At 36.9% G+C, this 21,185-nt stretch overlaps 1 long non-coding RNA gene across 1 annotated transcript in view; it reads left to right on the forward strand.

The window, feature by feature from the left end:
- LOC130541022 (uncharacterized) overlaps positions 1 to 21,185 on the forward strand; it is a 40,310-nt gene that overhangs the window by 12,004 nt on the left and 7,121 nt on the right. Inside the window, exon 3 of the long non-coding RNA XR_008955067.2 lies at positions 16,263 to 16,376. This is a non-coding gene — a long non-coding RNA (uncharacterized LOC130541022). The remainder of the gene's footprint in view (positions 1 to 16,262; positions 16,377 to 21,185) is intronic.

Below are 21,185 nucleotides of genomic sequence, written 5' to 3' on the forward strand. Positions count from 1 at the left end.
AGAGAAAGTAGATTTGGAGGGGCAAACAGGGAATCTATCCCCATGATGAAGACAATGATCATGGTGGTGGTAACAGTGATAATTGTGGTGGTGGTGATGGTGCTGGTAAGAATGATGATGGTGGTAGTGGTGACAGTGGTGTTTGTGATGGTGGCAATGATGATGGTGGTGGTAAGAGTGATAATTGTGGTGGTGGTGATGGTGGTGGTAACAACGATGATAGTAGGTGGTGGTGGTGGTGATGATGGTTGTGATGGTAGTGGTAACAATGATGATGGTAGGTGGTGGTGATGGTGATGGTGGTGGTGGTGATGATGGTTGTGATGGTGGTGGTAACAATGATGATGGTAGGTGGTGGTGGTGGTGGTGGTGGTGGTGATGGTGGGGGTGACGATAATGGTGGTGATGGTGGTGGTAACAATGATGATGGTGGTGGTGATGATGGTGGTGGTAGTAAAGATGGTGGTGATGATGACTACCATTTATTGAGCTCATATAGTGCCACTCAGCGTGCTAAGGGCTTTCAACCTTCACACGAGCCCAGTAAGATAGGGAGGTAGAGATTCTCAGAGATTTGGGAGATCTACATACAGCCCAACTGTCAGAGCTGGCCTCTGCTCCCTTGGACCTCCCTGAAAACACAGGAATTGGTAAAGCCCCTGGTCCTGGCAATTTGTATTATAATTACATTTGAGTTTGTTTGTGTTCCTTACCTCTCTGTGAGCTCCTCTAGGTAAGTTTAGTATCTGATTATTACTGTAGACTAGGGCTTGGCAGTGTCTAGCAGGGTATCTGCTACTCAGGAATTGCTAAGCCAATGATGATTAGTGAGTGAATGAATGAATGAACAAACGAATGAATGAATGAATGAATGAAAAGTCTGTGACTTCCAGTCCTAGATAGCAAGGTCTGGGCCGTACACCTGCTTTCTACAGAGCCTGGTCCACCATAGGCACTTAGCAAATGTTGGAGATAATCCAACACAGTGGCACCGTGACATTTCTGTTTTCTCTGGTGCACGTTTCCTCACATCTAAACATGGACTGAAAGACATCCAAGCTTTTCAAAGCTATGTGGTTTCCTGAAATTTCCACAAGCCCAAACTCTGAGCTAAAAGTGAGGATGTTTGTCCTGTGTCTCAATGCTGCACGTGGAAACTCACAGCCCAACATAGCTCAGAATTGCTAATCACCTTGGGATTGTTGTGTTAATAAGTGAAAATACAGAGAAACACAAACCTGTCTTCCTGTTAATGTTAATTTTGCTCCCAAAAAATGTTGCTAAAACATATTGACGGGCATGTCACAGATGTTCCTTCTTTCATACATGCGAGATGCTGAAAGTGAGAGCTGGACGCTTTGACAGGATTTCTGTTGCTTTTATGATAACCGCCGTCAGGCCATTTTCCTACCACTGGGGCCCGGCCCTTTATCTGGCCATTCTCCTGTGCAGAGGCTCACGCTGGGGCAGGCATGTAATTCTGTATCTACTACCACAACCTGCACAATAGACTGATAAAGGTAAGCAGCTTGAAAAAAGATGAGCGATGTCACCATCTTGTCAACTCACCTGCTAATTTCAGTATATGCAGAACGTCTGTAACAGCCTGCTTGGTGGAGGACTAAGTTGAATCTCAGGTTGTTCATTCCCAGAGCTCATTAGGGGGAGAGATGACACAATGGCAGGGCAGGTGGCTCTCCAGTTTGACACCAAGGTTTTTAACTCATCTGGGTAGCAGAGATTTAGATCCACTTACCAGTTTTTGAAGAATCAAGCAGAACGGCACCACCTTCCCTCATCTTGCAGTGGCCATGTTTAAGCCTAAGAAGGTGTCTCATGATTTAGCATGATTACCAAAGAGGAAACCCATCCAGAATCTTCTGGCTTCATGGCGTTTTCCTTACCATGCAGGGAGCAGATTGGCAGGGACCTCAGCAAAGGGGCAGGGTAGGTTCTGGTAATATTTTAGGCCTGGTAATATTACCAGGGGTCATGTTATCTGTTTTGGAAGATGTACCATCTGAGCAGAGAGAAGAAGGGTTTTCTCCATGTCTAACGGGTTTCCTTTAGAATCCCTCTGCAGTAGCAGTGCTCTGTGGCTGGGTCAGAGGAGAGAGAGAACCACCGTAGTGGCTTGGGGAGGGAGAACGGAGACAATGGGGCATTAAGGAGCTAGACTTGTGCCAGCTACCAGGAAGAGGCTCTATGCTAAGCAGAAAGCATGGGCATCCCCCTCCAGACCCACACCAGCAGAATTTGTGTTTTGTTGGTGTGCCCACAGGCTGACAGAAGAAATGCAACAAGGAAGAAAAATGCAATGAGGAAGTGAAGGTACAGTCCCAGGCCAGGGGACTTGGAAAGTGGCCTTCTGCTTTTTGTTGTTGTTGCTGGACATTTTTCCTTTTTGCAATATTTTCAGCCAATTTCATCAAATGAAAAATTGCCACCTCGTTGTGGATGCTCTATTCTGGCTAATTAGCACTGATGAGGAATCCTGGGTCAAGCCCAGGATACAGCTACATGCAGGACTCCAAAGAGAAGCCAGAAGGAACTGGAGTCCTGGCCAGATCCTCTAGAGTCCCTGCTCCTACAGGCATCTCCACTGCAGGTGAATGCAGTGTCTGTCATCCCCACTGAAAACCATGATTGTTCCCATATGGATTGAGGCATCCTGAGAGCCGCATGCTCTACATAGAGATAAAGTAATTTTTACTATTCTTCCAATGTGGAATAGGAACTTGGAGAGTGAGCTCCATCAGTCTCTGCCCAGATTTGGAGAAAGAACCCAGATAGAACCACCTTTTCCAGAGGCATTGAGAGCAGGTTCAAGCTGGGGAAACATCTTCCCAAATAAACACTTCTGTACCGATGCTGTGTATCCAGCCAAAACGAAGAGTGCATGGAATTGTTGGCCAGATGCAATCTCAGAGAGCTCTTGTTCCAGGGAGAACTGAATCCCTCAGACAATAATCCTCAGCTCCTCCTAGCTGCGCCCAGCTGAAGTCTGCCTAGGGGATAGTGGAAGGCACTGTTTCACTCCACAGTTTTGGAAATGTGCATGCAACATTTCTAGGTCACACCAAAATGCACAGCCCTTGATGAAAAATTCAAATCCTAGGCAGGTCTGAGAACTGACCCTAAACTCCCATCCCAACCCAAGAACCTCATTCCAAGTGCTTCTAAGGAAAGCAGAGAGTCAAATAGAATCCCTCAAAGGAAAGGAGAAGCTAGCTGGCGTTTCTTGCAATGTCAGACATGCCTCAACTTTCCCTTTAGAATGGCTTTCCTTTGCAGATAGAAGTGTATTGCTTTAACCCATACAACACGTGTGTCCAATGTGTTAAAAGAAGATAAGTTTCTTAGACAAAAAAATACATATGTAAGACTCTAATTCACAGAGGACAAGTAAGGTGAGACTCATGGGCCCTAAAATAGGTATTGTGATGTTTAATTTTATGTGCTAATTTGACAAGGCCACAGTACACAGGTAACTGGTCACATATATCTGGATATTGCTGTGAAGGTATTTTTTAGATGAGATTAACATTTAAATCATTAGATTTAGAGTCAAACATGTAACTCTCCGTAATGTGGGTGGGCCTCATCTAATCAGTTGAAGGCCTTAAGAAAAAGAGAGATTTTGCCCAAGGAAAGGGGAATTCTGCTAGTAGATTGCCTTTGGATCTGAACTACAACATCAACCCTTCCCTGAGTCTCCAGCCTACCAGCCTGCCCTGCAGATTTAGGACCTGACAGCCTCTATAATCATGTGAGCCAATTCTACGAGATTCTCTCTCTCTCTCTCTCTCTCTCTCTCTCTCTCTCCCCACCCTTAGAGGACAAAAAGAAATTAGCCTTTGCCAGTGTAGGTGCTGTCATAATGACACTGATTCAACACATGCCTTTTCCCTGCAAAGCCTGAAGGCAGGGTGCCTCAACACCTGGCTTAGGTCTTCTCATTTTCATGAAAGATATGTCGCATGAAAAATGGCATTCTGAGGCTCGTCTTGCTCTGAGTGAAGACTACTCTGAGAATCAGAAAACGAAACACTAGCCAGACATGGCAAAAAACAAACAAACAAAAAATCTTAATTGCTCGAATTGCCGCTGAAACCAACCTTTCAGAGAATTGCCTGACTCTAAAATTGGAAGGCCACAGAAAGGCAGCAAGCAGGTTGGGAACCAGGTGTGTTAGGGGTTTTTCTTTCCTGCATCCTATTGTTTTAAAGGCGTCTTGATCCATGGGTTGCAATATGGCTCAACCTGTAAGGAGGGAGAGGTGAGAGGTCAGCCACCCTCTGCTGTAGGGAGCTGATGTTTCCACCTCTCACATTTCGATGAGCAAGACATTTTGCTTCTTCATCCCCCAAAAGGAAGAGGTGAGCAGGCACTGGAGTGTTTTGACTGAAGTGTCTTTGGTGTTCCCTTTCTAATAAAGGGCCATATATTAGTGCCGAACAGTCATTTTTTTGAGCACTAAAGTAATACCAGTACTCTCATTGCTGAAGAAATTGCTGAGCAAAATCTTCCAACAATGTGTCTCCCCGGCATTCCTTAACCCTATTGATAATGATAAAGTCTCATAAATCTAGGTAAATCTTTAATTACGCCTTCAGAACGTGACGATATTATGACCGTGATATAGTCATAAAGGGCACATTCAAAATTAGCTCCGTATACATTTTATGAATATGTAAAAGGGTAGAGGTGGTGAGAGTTCAAAAGCAAAGACCAAAAAAGGATGTATTTTTTTCTTCTTTGTTGCAATCATCTGTTAAGACGGGATCTTATTTTCTTTTTTAAGATAATTGTAGGAAAAAGCTCTCTTTCTTGTCTTCTATAGTTTTTATTAAAATCCAAAGCACCGACTTGGTGAAGAGCCCTATTTCATGTTACAAAAACTGCGAGATTAAATAGAGGGAGTATTTTCTTCTGTGTTGAAACACCTTTTGGCCTAAAAATTGTTCTTCCTTGTATTAAATGTGTGTGAAATATTTATGGAGAGAGGCATTTCTTTGCACTGTTTTACTGAGGCCGTAACAAAGCCTAGAGTTTGTTTCATTCTCTACAATCAGGGTGATTACAGCCTCATCTGTCTCCCACCCCTGCATTTGGTTAGTAGCCCTATGCAATTTATTTTTATCTTCAGCCAATGCACATATTTTTACTTGTGTGAATAATAGGGGAAAGATTAAGTTCTTTTATTTTGCTAATTAAACTGCATTTTTCTAAATCTCATGAAGTAGTAAGTGACAGGATTAACAGGAGCACTTTGCAGAGTTTTGCTGTTTTCCTGATTAGATTAGAGGTATTTGATATTGAAGTCAGAGCTGATGAAGTGGTTTCCTTGATGTGAATGAATGCATGACCCTAGTTTATCACCGCAGCTTCATAAAGAAGTCTTCCTTACTGTCGAGAAAGCCCAACCAAGAGTGAAAATGACATTAGCAAAAAGCTAAGCAAAAGGTCAGCAGAGCAGAATGAGAAGGGAGAAGGAAAAAATGCATTCCTCTGCCTCTTTATTTTTCCCCCCAAGGGGTTAAGGAAGATTGCTCAGTTACAACCTCTGTGCTGAGCAGAGCAGGGTGAGCCTCAGAACTGTACCCTCCTGAGACAGGGACACCTTTCTCAGCCTCTAGAGTTTGAAGGTAAAAATTTTATGTTAAAAAAACAAACAAGGAAACAACAACAACAACAACAAAAAAAACAAGGGGAATAGAAATGCACAGCGAGGAAAGCTCCAGCTCTCCCTTCCCGTCCCCCAGTGGCCCCCATGCAGACTTATTCCCATAAGCATCTCCAGACTCCTTTGGGCTATCCTGGGCCTCCTCCGGAGCTGGGCTTAAAGCTCTTCTTCAAGGCAGCCAGGGGCCAACTGAAGGCAATAAGCAAAGGCCACTTCTCCCTCGCTTCCTCACACCTTCCCTTCCTCACACCTTCAAGCTCCCCAACCCCAGCTTCCTAGCCCCTTAGGGGAGGGAAGTAAAATGAAGGAGTGATGTCAGACAAACCAGAGGGGAAGATCAGAATAGGGGTGTGCTTTGCCAAATCCTCTATGGTGAACAGAGGAAAGACATTGCGGCAGGGATGAGGAGGAGCCTGCAGAGGGAGCTCAGTGGAGGCTGGACCATGCCCAGGACTGGGCATCTTTCAATGGTAAGTCCAGGCAAGGCCATTGTGTGTCTATTTGTTACATTATTATCCCCTTCTTCTCTTAATCCCTAATCTTGTCTTCCCCAGAGACACATTATTTTCTTTTTAATCAAGGTATAATTTGCATACAGCAAAAGACACATAAGTGTACAGACGGATGAGTTTTGGCACATGCACAGCCACGTGCAATTCACATTCCTATTAGAATATAGGATGTTTCCATCACCCCAGGAAGTTCCATCATTATCCTTCCCAGTCAGTGCCTGCCTTCCCACCCATCCAAGCAATCACTGTTCTGGTTTCTATTTCTAACTATAAATTAGTTTTTTCCTGTTCTAGAATTTTATAGAAATGGAATTCTACAGAATGAACTCTTTTGTATCTGGCTTCTCTCACCCACCACAATGTTTCTGTGGCTCTCTGTTGCACATAACCATAGGTCACTCATTTCTACTGCTGATTTGTATTCTGTTGTGTGATTCTACCACAATCTTTTCATCTGTTCTTTTAACGAATGTTGGGGTTCCTTCCGGTTTTACCCATTATGAATCAAGTCACGGTGACCGTTCTTGTGCAAGTCTTTTGCAGACATATATTTTGATTCCTCTTGAGTAAGTGTGTAGGAGTGGAATTGCTGGGCTCTAGGGTAAAGTGTATATTTAATTCTATGAGAAACTACTGAGATGGTTTGGCTATGTCCCCACCCGAATCTCATCATGAGTTGTAGTTCCCATAATCCCCATGTGTCATGGGAAGGACCTGGTGGAAGGTAATAGAATCATGGGGGCGGTTACCCTCATGCTGTTCTCATGATACTGAGTGAATTCTCACAAGATCTGATGGTTTTATAAGAGGCTTTTCCCCCTTTTGCTCAGCACTTCTTGCTGCTGCAATGTGAAGAAGGACATGTTTGCTTCCCTTTCCCCCTTCTGCCATGATTGTCAAGTTTTCTGGGGCCTCCCCAGCCATGCTGAACTGTGAGTCAATTAAACCTCTTTTCTTGATAAATTACCTAGTCTTGAGTATGTCTTTATTAGCAGTGTGAGAAAGAACTAGTCAACTATCAAACTGTTTTTCAATTTGGTTTCACCATTTTTCATTTAGCCAACAATGTAAGAGAGCTCTGCAACCTGTTTATTCCATATCTTCACCAACATTTAGCATTGATAGTCTTTTAAATTTTAAGCATTTCAGTGATTCTGTATAGCTTTCCAAATATGGTTTTAATTTTCATCCTCCTTCTGATCATTGACATTTATCACTTTTTATATGCTTATTGGTCATTCAAATATCTTTGTGAAGTATTTGTTCACACGTTTTGCCTATTTTTAGTGGAGTTCTCTTATTCTTACTGAGTTGTATGAATTCCTTATATATTCTGAAGACCAGTCCTTTTCCAAATGTGTATATTACAAAATCTTTTTTCTTCATCTTTAGTTGCCAACTAATATATTTTATGTTTTTATTAACATGCAGTAAATTGAGTTCTTTTGGGGTACACTTCTCTTACTTTTAACACATGTAGAGATTCATATAACCACCATTACAATCAGGACACAGAGCATTTATGTCACCCCAAATGACTCTAACCTTTGTGGGCACATGCTCCCCACCCATAACCCCTGGGAACTAGTGATCTGTTCTCTATCACTATATTATAGTTTTTTAAAAAAATAAATAAACAGAACACCATATAAATGGAATCACACCATATGTAACCTTTTGAGGTTGACTTCTTTCACTCAGCATCTCTGAGATTTTTCCAAGCTGCTGTATGTATCAGTAGTTCATTGATTTTTATTGCTGAGCAGAATTCCATTGTACCAATTCACGTTTAATGGTGTTTTTTTTTAATAAGCAGAGGCTTTTAATTTGGACCAAGTCCAATTTATCAGTTTTCTCTGTTATGGTTTGCAGTTTTTTTCATTACATATAACACATTTGGCCACTGAAAGGTAGTCAAATAATAGATTCTCCTGTGTTTATTTATAAGACCTTTATATATAGTTTTAGCTTTTACACTTAGGTCTATAATCTATCATAAATTAATTTTTGCATTTAGTGTTAGGTAGGATTTAGTTTTTATTTTTTCAGTATGGGTATATCTGTTTTTTAAAGCATCATTTGCTGCAAGACTGCCCTTTTCTCATTGAATTGCCTTGCAGCTTTTGCCAAAAATCAGTTGTGTGAATTTATTTCTGGCCTCTGTATTCTGTTCACTTAATCTATTTGTCTGTTTCACACCAATGCAAACTCTCTTGATAACTCTAGTTTCACAGGCAGTCTTAAAATCAGGTAGTGTAAGTTATTTAACTTTGTTCCCTTTAATATTGCTTTGGTTATTCTAAATCCTCTAGATTTCCATAAAAATTTAAGATTCAGCTTGTCAAAGAGAAGTCTGCTGGAATTTCTATTTGGATAGCAGTGAGTTAAATTTTGGAGATAGAATATTACAGCAACATTGAATTTCAATCCATGAACATGGTATATATCTCTTCATTTATTTAGGTTTTCTTTAATTTTTCTTGGCGTATTTTGTACTTTTCAGTATAGAAGCCATACATATATTTTCTTAAGTATTTTTATTTTATTTTATAAAGTATTTTAAATTTTTATTTTCTAACTTTTTTGCTAGTATATAAAAATGCAAATGATTTTCCAGAATTGATCTTATCTCTAGTAACTTTGCTAAATTCACTTATTTCTGACTACTTACAGATTCTTTTGGATTTTCTACATGTACAATTCTACATGTATAAATAATTAGAGTTTTATTTCTTCCTTTCCAAACCCGATGCATTTTATATATTTTTCTGCCTATTGTACTGGCTAAACCCTCCAGTACAGTTTAGCATGGATGTGATGAAAGTGAATTTTTATTGCTTGTTTTTGACATTAGGGGAACTCTATCAGATTGAGAAATGTTCCTTCTAGTCTTATTTCACAAAAAAGTTTTTTTATGAATAAGTGTTGAAAATTAGCAAATGCTTTTTCTGCATTTATTAGGATCATCATATGGTTTTTTCCTTCTTTCATTGTGGTAATTCTGGTGAATTAGATTAATTTTTTAATGTTAAAACAATCTGATGTTCCTTTAATAATCCATTTAGTCATGATGTATTATCCATTTTTATATATATTTTGTTAAGAATATTTGCATTTAAGTTCATGAGAAATACTGGCTTGTAATTTTCTTTTATTTTAATGTTCTTGTTTGGTTATTGTATTAGCATTGAGCTAGGTTCATCAAAAAAGGGGTGATGTGTTCCTTTCTTCTCTATTTTCTGAAACAGTTTGTGAAAAATTCGTATTTTTTGAAATTTGATAGAATTCAAAAGTGATCTAATATATGAGTGCTTTTGATAGGAAGAGTGTGATAACAAATTTAATTTATTTAACAGATACATAGCTAATCAGTTTTTATATTCTGTGTGTTAATTTTGGTAATTTTTATCTTTCAATGTATTTTTCAACTTTAAGTTGTTAAATATTAGATATAAAGTTGTTCATAGCATTCCCTTATTTACATATAAAGTTGTTCATAGCATTCCCTTATACTTTTAATGTCTGATTTATTTCTAGTGATCATCCTTTTTGTTACCGACCCTGGAAATTTGTGTTTCCCCTCTTCTGTTTTTAATTAACATAGTTAGTAATTCATCAATTTTCTTAATCTTTTAAAGCAAACAACTTCTTGTTTTATTTATTATCTTCAATGTTTGTTCAATTTCTGTTCACTGTTGCCCTTACTTCTACTTTCATGGGTTTTATTTACTTAGTTTTTTTCTTATATTTTTAAGTTTAGTGCATTGAATTTTGGCACTTTATTTTCTAATATAAACTTTTAAGGCAATAGATTTTCCTCTAAGCATTGCTTTGGCTGCATCCCATAAAATTTAATAGGCTATATTTTCATTGTCAATTATTTTTAAATATTTCTCATTTCCCATGGTGATTTTTTTCCTTTTGATGAGTAGGTTATTTAGAAGTATGTGATTTATTCCCAGATATATGAGGATTTTCCAGATGTATTTGTCATTTTTTTTCCAATTTTAATTTCATATTGTCAGAGAAAAAACTCTGTTTTAAATATTTTGAAATATATAGAGATGTGTATTATAGTACCGCTAGTTCTATCTTGGTGAATGTTCCAGATGCACTAAAAAAAATGTGTATTATAAAGTTGTTGGGTGTCACATTCTGTAAATGTCAACTAGGCCAAGTTGGTTAATATTGTTCTTAAAATCTACTTACTCTACCAATTACTGAGGAAGAAGTATTGGAATCTCCAGCCATAATTGTGAATTTATCTATTTCTCTTTTTAGTTCCTTAAGTTTCTTCTTTGTGTTTGGAAACTTTGTTGTTGTGTCAACATATTGTTAGTATTGCTATTCTTCTTTTTAAATTACCCATTTATCATCAAAACATGACCTTCTTAATACAGGTAATAGCCTTTTCTCTAAATCTCTGTGTCTAACATTAATAGAGCCATGCTAGATTTCTTATGCTTACAGTAAGCATAGTATAAAGGAAGAGTGTTTTTCTTGTAGTAGCATATAGTTACATTTTGCTCTGTTACCAAGTCTCACTATCTATGCCTTTTAATTGGATTAAAGTTTGGGAAAGCTTAAATGGCTGGAACTTAAAAGACAGGCTATTAAAGAGGAGCTTCACAGGGAAGTAACCCAAGCAATCTACGTAGATGTTCCCTGGAGTTTTTGGCAGAATTCTAAGACAGGCATGCACATGGTATCACTTTACAAGACCTTGGAGGGGGGAAAGAAAGCTACAAGAGAGAATGTGAACTGAATGACAATTCCAGAGGATATATAGCACTGGGAGTCATAGGAGATTTATTCAGCCAGGACAGAGAAACCCCTCTAAATATTCCAGGAATTCAGTTGAGATCCCATACAGGCCACATCTTCAAAGCAGTATATTTCAATCTCGGAAAAGGGACAACTTCTCTCCCACTCTAACAAAGCCTAAAAACAAATCCTAATGTGATCAAACTGATTTCCCAATAATTATCTATAAATAAAACTCAATACTCTTTAGACCAAGATGGCAAAATATATTCTCAACTATGTAGCATTCATAATATTCAGCACACAGTTAAAAAAATCACTAGATATGCAAAGAAAGAATGTTTTACCTTTATCCAGAAAAATAAATAAATAAAACTTTTCTGTAGAAATCGACTCTGAAATGACACAATTATTGAACTTAGGACACAAGGACTTTATAGAAGCCATTATAAATAGGTTCAAGGATTTAAAATAAATGTTTAATATAATGAGTGAATGAGTGGGAAATCTCAGCCAAGTAATAAAAGCTATTTAAAAAAAATAAATAAAATAAAAATTCTAGAATAGAAAAAAATGTAATCTGAAATGAAAATTTCACTGGATGCAATTAATAGCATATTGAACAATGTGGGAGAAGGCCAGTAAATTTGAAGATAGATCAGTAGAAACTATCCCACCTGAAGCAGTAAGAAAGAAAATACCAATAAATTAGTAGAGACTCAGAGACCTAAGTAATTCAATCAAATGGTTTAACTGGGATTTCAGAAAGTGAGGAAAATTGGGAGAGAACAAATTATTTGGAAAAAAATGACTAAAATATTGCTGAACTTTATGAACAATATCAACATGGTTGACACTGAAACTCAACAAATCATAAACAGGAGAAACATAAAGATATATGTAGACACATTACAGCCAAATTGCTGAAAATATTTTTAACACAAAAAAAACATAAAAGCAGCCATAGATAAAAATCATTTAACATACAAGAAAAAAGCAATATGAGTACTGCTAATTTCTAGTCAGAAACAATGCAAGTTATAACACAATGGAATGCCATATTTTAAATACTGAAGTAAAAATAAGTCAACCTAGAATCCTATGTCCAGTAAAACTATCCTTGAAAAATGTGGTCAAAATGAAGACATTTTCATCAGGCTTCCCTTTTGCCCCCTAAGTAATTGGCTGAAGGGAAATAACAGCAGATGTACACTTAGTCCACATGACAGAAGGAAGAGAGGGAAAAAAATGTCAATATAAAAGACATTTTTAATTTCAGCACTTTGGGAGGCTGAGGTGGGAGGTTCACTTGTGGCCAGGATTTTGAGAGCAGACTGGGCAACATAGTGAGACCCCATCCCTAGAAAAAGTTAAAAAAAATTAGCCAGGCATGGTGGCACGTGGCTGTAGTCCCAGCTATTTGGGAGGCTGAGGTGGGAGGATTGCTTGAGCCCAGGAATCTGAGGCTACTGTGAGCCATGATCGCACCACTGCACTCCAGCCTGGGAGACTGCACCCCAGCCTGGGTGACCCTGCCTCAAAAAGATAAATTTTATTTAAAAAATGCATTTTTCTTCCTTTGTATCTTCTTTATAAGATATCTGACTGCTTACACTGAAATGATAACAATTTATTGGGCATATAACATATAAAGTAAGATACACAACAATAATATAATGGAGATGTGGATAGAAATGTACTATTGGAATGTTCTTCATTATACATGAAGTTGCATGGTTTTATTTCATGGAGCACTGAAACAAGTTGAGAATATGTAATATAATTCCTAGATCAGCTTCTAAAATAAAAACCCAAAGAAGCATGGCTAAAAAGACCATGGAAGAAACAAGATGAATATTAAATATACACAATTAAACAAAAGAAGACAGGAAATAAGAAAAAGGAGAACAAAAAGCAGAAGGCACATTTAGAAGAAGAATAACAACTTAATAAAAGTGGCCTTTTGGGGGTTTCAACCACATGCCTGTGATGTTTATTAAGAACCAATTACTCTTGGGCAGAAACTGAGTAAATGGAGATCTCACCTCCAATATATGAAAACAGATGCTTTGTAAATTTCTTCCAGTTTTATAGTTGTTTATAGTGGGAGAGTAAGTCTAATACCCTATATACTCTGTCAAGGTCAGACCTGGACATTAACACATGATTTGCAGTTAATAGATGTCTTTGCTAATCCTCTTTCACTATGTTTACTTATATTTTGTTTCTGGAAAAATATAGCACTTTGGCCCTTTAAGTTCTGTTAGTATTGTAGTATATTTCTCAATGTATTTCTTATTTTTATCATCCAACATTGTTTTGGGGCCAACTTTATTTCTTTGCATTACAGTGTAATATTCCACCACCTATGTAAACTGCACTCCACTTATCCTTTTTACTTGCTCGTTAGATGCCAAGCAACTCTTATGTTGACACAAACAACACTGCAGAGGAAATCGTGAAATATATCCCAGGGGTATATAAAGTTGCACACTTTCTTTAATTGGATTTAATCGGTTAACATGACAGTTTTTAGGATGACTCCTTTTTGATGAAAACAGTAGAGAAAGTGTAAACCAAAGCCAGGGAGATGCGTGGAGAAGGTGATTAGTGGGAGAAGCCTTTGCTGTATGTCTGTCCACTACTATCACAATCTTCCAATGATGCAATAGGTACATACAGGGTCCTCCCATAAATCAGAGCCCATCTGTGACCCTGGTTTTTCCCAGTGCCTGTGTGGCACAGGGAGGCCTCATGTTGCTGATGAAAGGGAGACGTGTGAAAGAGAAAGGATCTTCTCTTGTCATTGCTAAGCCTGCTCTGCCTTTTTTTTCTGAGCATTTTTTCATGACTCCAAGTCTGTACCAGACTTTCCCATACATATGACACGACATATCTGGCCTCTGTGGCTCCAGTCTGAAATTTTCTTTCACTCAAGAATCCTTTAAACTATTTCAGTCATATTTTGCAGGAAGCAGTCTCTGTCAGTAACAAATATCCAACTTCATCACCTCCACACTCTTATTCTTCCTTGGAGAAGGAAGCCCTCTGTGGCCATGTCCCCAGATGCCCACTGGATGGTGGCTGTCTTGATGGATGAAGGAACAATCTCAAAAGACTTGAATGCCACAGCCAGTAGCACTTACCAAATGCCAGGCATGTTCCAAGCAGGTCCATGAATTATGTTGGGTAGACAACGTGGCACCTAATTACCTGTGTCATGATCCTGCATGTTATACTTACTAGCTGTGTGAGCCTGAGCAAGCTGCTTAACCTCTTTGTGCCTCACTCTTCTCATAGGTAACATTGTGATAATCATCCTTATCTCTTAGGGTTTTTCCAGGACAGTGCGAGCCTTTGTAAAGGACTTAAAATCTGTAAAGCACACAGTCACATACATTATGATGTGGATAACTGGAGAAATGCATTATTTTCTTTGGAAAGGAGAACAAATACTGTTATCATAATGTATTTTTGTTAATTTTTTTTGGCTGGAAAATTGGCAATGCAATTTTAAGGTTAGCTTAGATTCACTGGTAAGAATTAGTAGAATTTTTTTAGAAAAATAGTAATGGTTTCTGGTTCAATGAGGAGCTTGCTAGTTGCTACTCTATCTTAACAACATGTAAAAAGCTGAACAAACTGGAAAATAAACAGCTCTTCTTAGATCCCAAAGGGAAGTGGGTTCACAGGACAAATCACTGACCCCAAAATTAAAGACAGATAGGCAAATACAGAGAATCACAACTTACTAGAATAGAAATTCGCAAATACAAAGAATCACAACTTACTAGAATAGAAATTCATGAGCAGAACTTCTGAAGGAATCAGCGCCAAAGTCGGGAAATCTGAACTGTAATTGATGACTTATTGGAGTCTCAGTGTGGATAAACCTGAGAGTTAAAAACTCTAGGTGGACTAGTCATTGGGTATCCCTCACAATTAAGTGAGTTTTACCCCCTGGAGCTGGACCAGGTTCCCACACTGAATACTGGAGAAAAATCCCCTCATGCTTCTGGTAGAAGGAGGTGAAAAAACATCTAAGAGTGCGTCAGAGCATTCTGTTCTTCTTAACAAGGTTTGCCCTTAGGAGAAACTATTCAACCAGAGCCTAACCTGCTAGGGTTTTATCAGAACTTATCTCACCTGGAAGAAAGGAAATACCCAACTCCACACCCTTGCAGCCATCCTGTCCCATCTAAGTGGCAGTGGGGTGGGGAGATTGAGAAGCACTTGAGAAGTTCACAGTCCAGAAGCAGAGGCTCATTAGAAGACTGAGACCCAATCACAGGTCTAGAGAATGCACCCCTTCTCCCTGCACCTTACTACCACTTTACTAAAGGCCTATTTACAGCATTTCCTTTTATCCAGTACATATTGACCAGCTATCAAGAGAAAAGTACAAGGCATACTAAAAAGCAAAACAGTGCAGATTGAAGAGACACAGCAAGTGTCAAAAGGAGACTCAGATATGATAGAAATGTTGGAATTATCAGATCAGGAATTGAAAACAACTATGATTAATATGCTAAGGGCTCTAATGCATAAAGTAGACACCATGCAAGAACAGACAGGCAATGTAAGCAGAGAGATGGAAATTCTAAGAAAAAAAAAAACAAAAAGAAACGCTGGAGATAAAAAACACTATAACAGAAATGAATCACGCCTTTGATGGGCTTGTAGTAAATTGGACATAGCTGAAGAAAGAATCTCTGAGCTTGAAAAGTATCTCAATAGAAACCTCCAAAATCGAAAAGCAGGGAGAAAAAGAAAAAAAATGGGGGGGAAGCAGAGAGTAATATCTGAGAACTATAGGACAAATATAAAAGGTATAACATACACATATGGGAATACCAGACAGAGAAAAGAGGAGAAAGGTACAGAAGAAATATTTAAAACAATAATGCCCCAAAATTTCCTCTCAAATTAATGTCACACACCAAACCATAGATCTAGGAAGCTCAGAGAACACCAATCAGGATAAATGTTAAAGAAATTACACCTAGGCATATAATTCAAAATACAGAAAATCAAACATAAAGAAAAATTCCCCAAAGAAGCCATAGGGAAAAACACCTTACCTATAGAGAAGCAAAAATAAGAATTATCTCTGACTTCTCCTCTTAAACTATGCCAGCAAGAAGAGAGTGGACTGAAATATTTAAAGTGTTAAGAGAAAAAAAAAATATTAAAATTCTGTACCCTGCAAAATTGCTTTTCAAAACTGAAGGAGAAATAGACTTTTTACACAAACCAAAATATAGGGATTCTTTTATTTATTTATTTATTTTTGCCAGCAGACCTGCCCTGCAAGAAATGTTAAAAGAAGTGCTTTAGAGAGCAGGAAAATTCTATAGGTCAGACACTTGGATCTACATAAGAAAAGGAAGAAACCAAAGGAGAAATAAGTGAAGGTAAAGTAAAAACTTTTATTTTTCTTACAACAAATACGTTTATTCAAAATAAAAATAGCAAAAATGTATTTGATTATGTATGTGTTTTTGTATACATGCATTCATAATCAATATAGTCATGTGTATACAGACACATATAATCAATATAGTTATGTGTCTCTTAACAATGAGGATACTTTTTGAGAAATAAGTCAGTAGGTGATTTTGTCATTGTGTGAACATCATAGTGTGTACTTATACAAATCTAGATAGTATAGCCTACTGTACACCTAGGCTATTTATTATAGCTTATTGCTTCTAACCTACAATTCTGTACAGCAATACAGTATTATAATATTATGGTTGACCAAAACATAAGGCATAACATTGTGTGTGTATGTGTGTGTGTGTATGTATACATGTATACATTTATATGAAATAAATGAAAACAATGACATAAGGGATGGGAAGGAAGAATTAGGAGTATTTTGTTATTAAAGTATTCACATTATCCATGAAGCAGTATAGCAGTATAGTTACACTACAGCTATTATAGTTATTTAAAAGTGGACTTGGATTAGTTGTAAAGATATATTGCAAACTCTATGGCAAAAACTATAAAAAGAAAAAGAAATATAACTGATACACTAAGAAAAGAGGGAAAATGAACTTATATAAGTTTTTCAGTTAAAATTACAAATGGCATAAAAAGACTGGGAGATAACAAGAACAAAGGGAAAGAGCAATGATTGGTAAACAGCAATGAATTTTGCAGACATTAATTAAACTACATCAATAATCACTTTGAATGCCAATGGTTAAAATATTCTCATTAAAACAGACACATTGCCAGAGTGGATCAAAAAATGAAATCCAACTATAGGTTTTCTAGCAGAAACCCACTTTAAATACAAAGACACATCTAGATTAAAAGTAAATGGATGGAGAAAGACATACCATGCTAACACTAATCAAAAGAAAGTGGGAGTAGCTATATTAATTTCAGATAGAGCAAATAAAGCTATCAGGAATAAAGAATGGCATTGCATAATGATGAAGGAGTCAATTCTCCAAGAAGGCATAACAATCCTTAGTAAGGTTGTGCCTAACAGGGCATCAAAATATATGAGCTAAAAATGGGTAGAACTGAAAAGAAGAAAAAATGAATCCAATATTATACTTAGAGACTTCAACACTCTTCTATCATGAACGAACAGACCTAGCAAACAGAAAATTAGTAAGAACACAGTTGAGCTCAACACCACCATCAATCAACTGTATATAATTAATATCTATAGACAGCTTCATTTAGCAACCTCAGGATATACATTCTTCTCAAGCTCATAGGGAAAATTAACCAAGATAGACCACATTCTGGGCCATAAAATACACCTTAGCAAATTTAAGAAAATAGAAATCACGCATTGTCTGCTCTCAGACCACAATGCAATTAAACTACAAATCAATAGGAAGATAGGTGGAAAGCCCCCAAATACTTGGAGATTAAACAATACACTTCCCAATAACACATGGTCAAAAAATAAATATCAAGAGAAATTTAAAAATATTTTGAGATAAATGAAAATGAAAACACAACTTATAAAATTTGTGAGATGCAGCAAAAGCAGTGCTTACAGGGGAATTTATAGCATTAAATGCATATATTAGAATTAGAAAAAAAGAAAGAACCAAAATTAATCATCTAGGCTTCCATTAGAGAAAATTAGAAAAAGAAGAACAAATTAAGTCTGGAATAAGGAGAAGAAAAAAAATGAAAATTAGAAGAGAAATCAATGAAATTGAACTCAAGAAAAAAAATAGAGAAAATTTATGAAACCAAAAGTATGTTTTTAGAAAATATCAGTAAAATTAAAAACCTGTGCCCCAGCTAACCGAGGAAAGACAAGACACAAATTACCAATATTAGAAATGAAAGGGGGCATCACTATCAATCCCATGGACATTCAAAGCATAATAAAGAATGATTATAAGCAATTCTATGTCCACAAATTGGTAACTTAGATTAAGAACCTATTATTTGAAAGATAAAATGTGCTAAAACTCATATAAGGAGAAATTGACAATTTTAATAGGCTTATATTTATTAGCAAAATTGAATCAATATTTAATAACTGAAAACAGAAAGCACCAGCTCTAGATGGCTTTACTGGTGAATTCTATCGAATATTTAAGGGAAAAATAATACCAATTCTGTAGACTCTGTTTCAAAAGTAGAAGCCCAGGAAATATTGTCTAACTCATTCTGAGCAGCCCGCATTACATTAATACTAAAACCAGACAAAAAGACATGACAATAAAAGTAAACTACAAACCAAAATTCTCATGGACATAGATGCAAAAATCCTCAGCAAATTATTAAAAAATTGAATCCAATAATGTATGAAAATAAGTATGGACCACAGCTGACTGGGATTTATCCCTGGTATGCAAAAACAGTTCAATATTTGAAAATCAATTACTATAATCTACCACATCAGCAAGCTAAAGAATAAAACTCACAAGACCATATCAATAGATGCATACAAAGCATTTGATCAAATCTAACACCACTTATGATAAAAAACTATCGGTAAACCAGAAATAGAGGGAAACCTCATAAAGAATATTCACGAAAACTGACAGCTAATGTCATAGTTAATGGAAAGAAACTCAAAGCTTTCCCACTAAGATTAGGAACAAAGCAAGAATGTTGCCTCTCACCATTATTTCCAACATCATACTGGAAGTCCTACCTGATGCAATAAGACAAGAAAAGGAAATAAAATATATACATGATGGGAAGGATGAAATGAAATTGTCTTTTTCACAGTGACATGATTGCCTATCTAGAAAATAAAAAGAAGAAAATTACTCCTGGTACTAATAAATAATTATACCAAGGTTGCAGGATAAAGGTTAATACACAAAAGTCTATTGCTTTTCTAGGCAACAGCAATGAACAAGTAGAATTTGAAAATAAAAACAAAATACCATTTATATTAGTACCCCCAAAAATGAAATACATAGATATAATAAATCTAACAAAATATGTACAAAATCTATATGAAGAAAACTATAAAACTCTGCTGAACTAAATCAAGGAAGGACTAAATAAAGAGGTATTCATATTCATGGATAGAAAGATTTAATATTGTGAAGATGTCACCTATTCCCAACTTGATCTATAGACTCAGCACAATCCTAATCAAAATCCCAGAAGGTTATTTTGTAGATATTGACTAACTGATTCTCCGATTTACAGGGAGAGGTAAAAGGCCCACAATAGCCAACATAATATTGAAAAAGAAAAACAAATTTGTGTCACTGACTTCTAGACTTATTGTAAAGCTACAATAATCAAGATGATGTGGTATTGTCAAAAAATAGACAAGGCAATGGAACAGAATAAAAACCCCAGAAATAGACCTATAAGAATATAGTCAGGGCCAGGCACGGTGACTCACAGCTGTAATCCCAGCACTTTGGGAAGCTGAGGCAGGCGGATCACAAGGTCAAAAGATGGAGACCATCCTGGCCAACATGCTGAAACCCCATCTCTACTAAAAATACAAAAATTAGCTGGGCATTGTGGTGGGCGCCTATAGTCCCAGCTACTCAGGAGGCTGACGCAGGAGAATCGCTTGAACCTGGGAGGTGGAGGTTGCAGTGAGCCAAGATTGCACCACTGCACTCCAGCCTGATGACAGAGCGAGACTCCGCCAAAAAAAAAACAAAAAACAAAAAAAAAACATAGTCCGATGGTCTTTGATAAAGTACCAAAGACCATAAAATGTAATAAATAATCTTTTCACAAATGATGCCAAGAAAACAGAACATCCACATGACCAAAAAATAAAATAAAATAAAATAAAATCTAGACACAGATCTTACATTCTTCCCCCAAATGAATTTGAAACCACTAAACTCTTAGAAGATACCACAGGAGAAAATCGAAATGACCTAGGGTTTGATGGTAACCCTTTAGATATAATGTCAACGGGATGATCCATGAAAGAACTAATTGATAAGCTGGACTTCACTAAAATTAAAATTTTCTGTTTTGCGAAAGACAGTGTCAAGAGAATTAAATGACAAGTCACAGGCTGGAAGAAAATATTTGCAAAAGACTTATCTGATAGAGGATTGTTATCCAAAATAAACAAAGAACTCTTAAAACTCAATGAAAGAAAACAATGATCCAGCTGAAAAAAATGCGCCAAAGACCTTAACAGACACCTCACCAAAGAAGATATACAGATAGCAAACAGTCTATAAAAAGGTGCTCTGTTCCTTATGTCATTAGGGAAATGCAAATTGGAGCAGCAATTACATACCTCTATATACCTATTCGAATGGCTAAAATGGGTAACACTGACAACACCAAATGCTGGTAAGAACATGAAGCAACAGAAACTCTCACTCATTGCTGGTGGGAATGCAAAATGAAACAGCCAATTTGGAAGATAGTTTGGGATTTTCTTACAAAACTAAACACACTCTTACCATACCATCCTGCAATCTCACTCCTTGGTATTTACCTAAAGGACTCAAAAACTTATGTCTGAAAAAAAAACCTGCACATGGATATGTATAGCAGCTTTATTAATAATTGTCAAAACTTAAAAGCAACCAATATGTTCTTGAGTAGGTGAATGGATAAATAAACTAAAAGTCTGGTACATCTTGACTTTGGAATATCATTCAAGGCTAAAAAGAAATGAGCTACTAAGCCATAAAAAGATACATAGAAAACTTAAATGCATATCATTAAATAAAATAAGCCAATCTGATAAGGCTACCTACTGTGTAATTTCAACTCTTTGACATTCT

The sequence above is a fragment of the Pan paniscus genome, chromosome 20 (genome assembly GCF_029289425.2).
Source record: "Pan paniscus chromosome 20, NHGRI_mPanPan1-v2.0_pri, whole genome shotgun sequence".
NCBI lineage: Eukaryota > Metazoa > Chordata > Mammalia > Primates > Hominidae > Pan > Pan paniscus.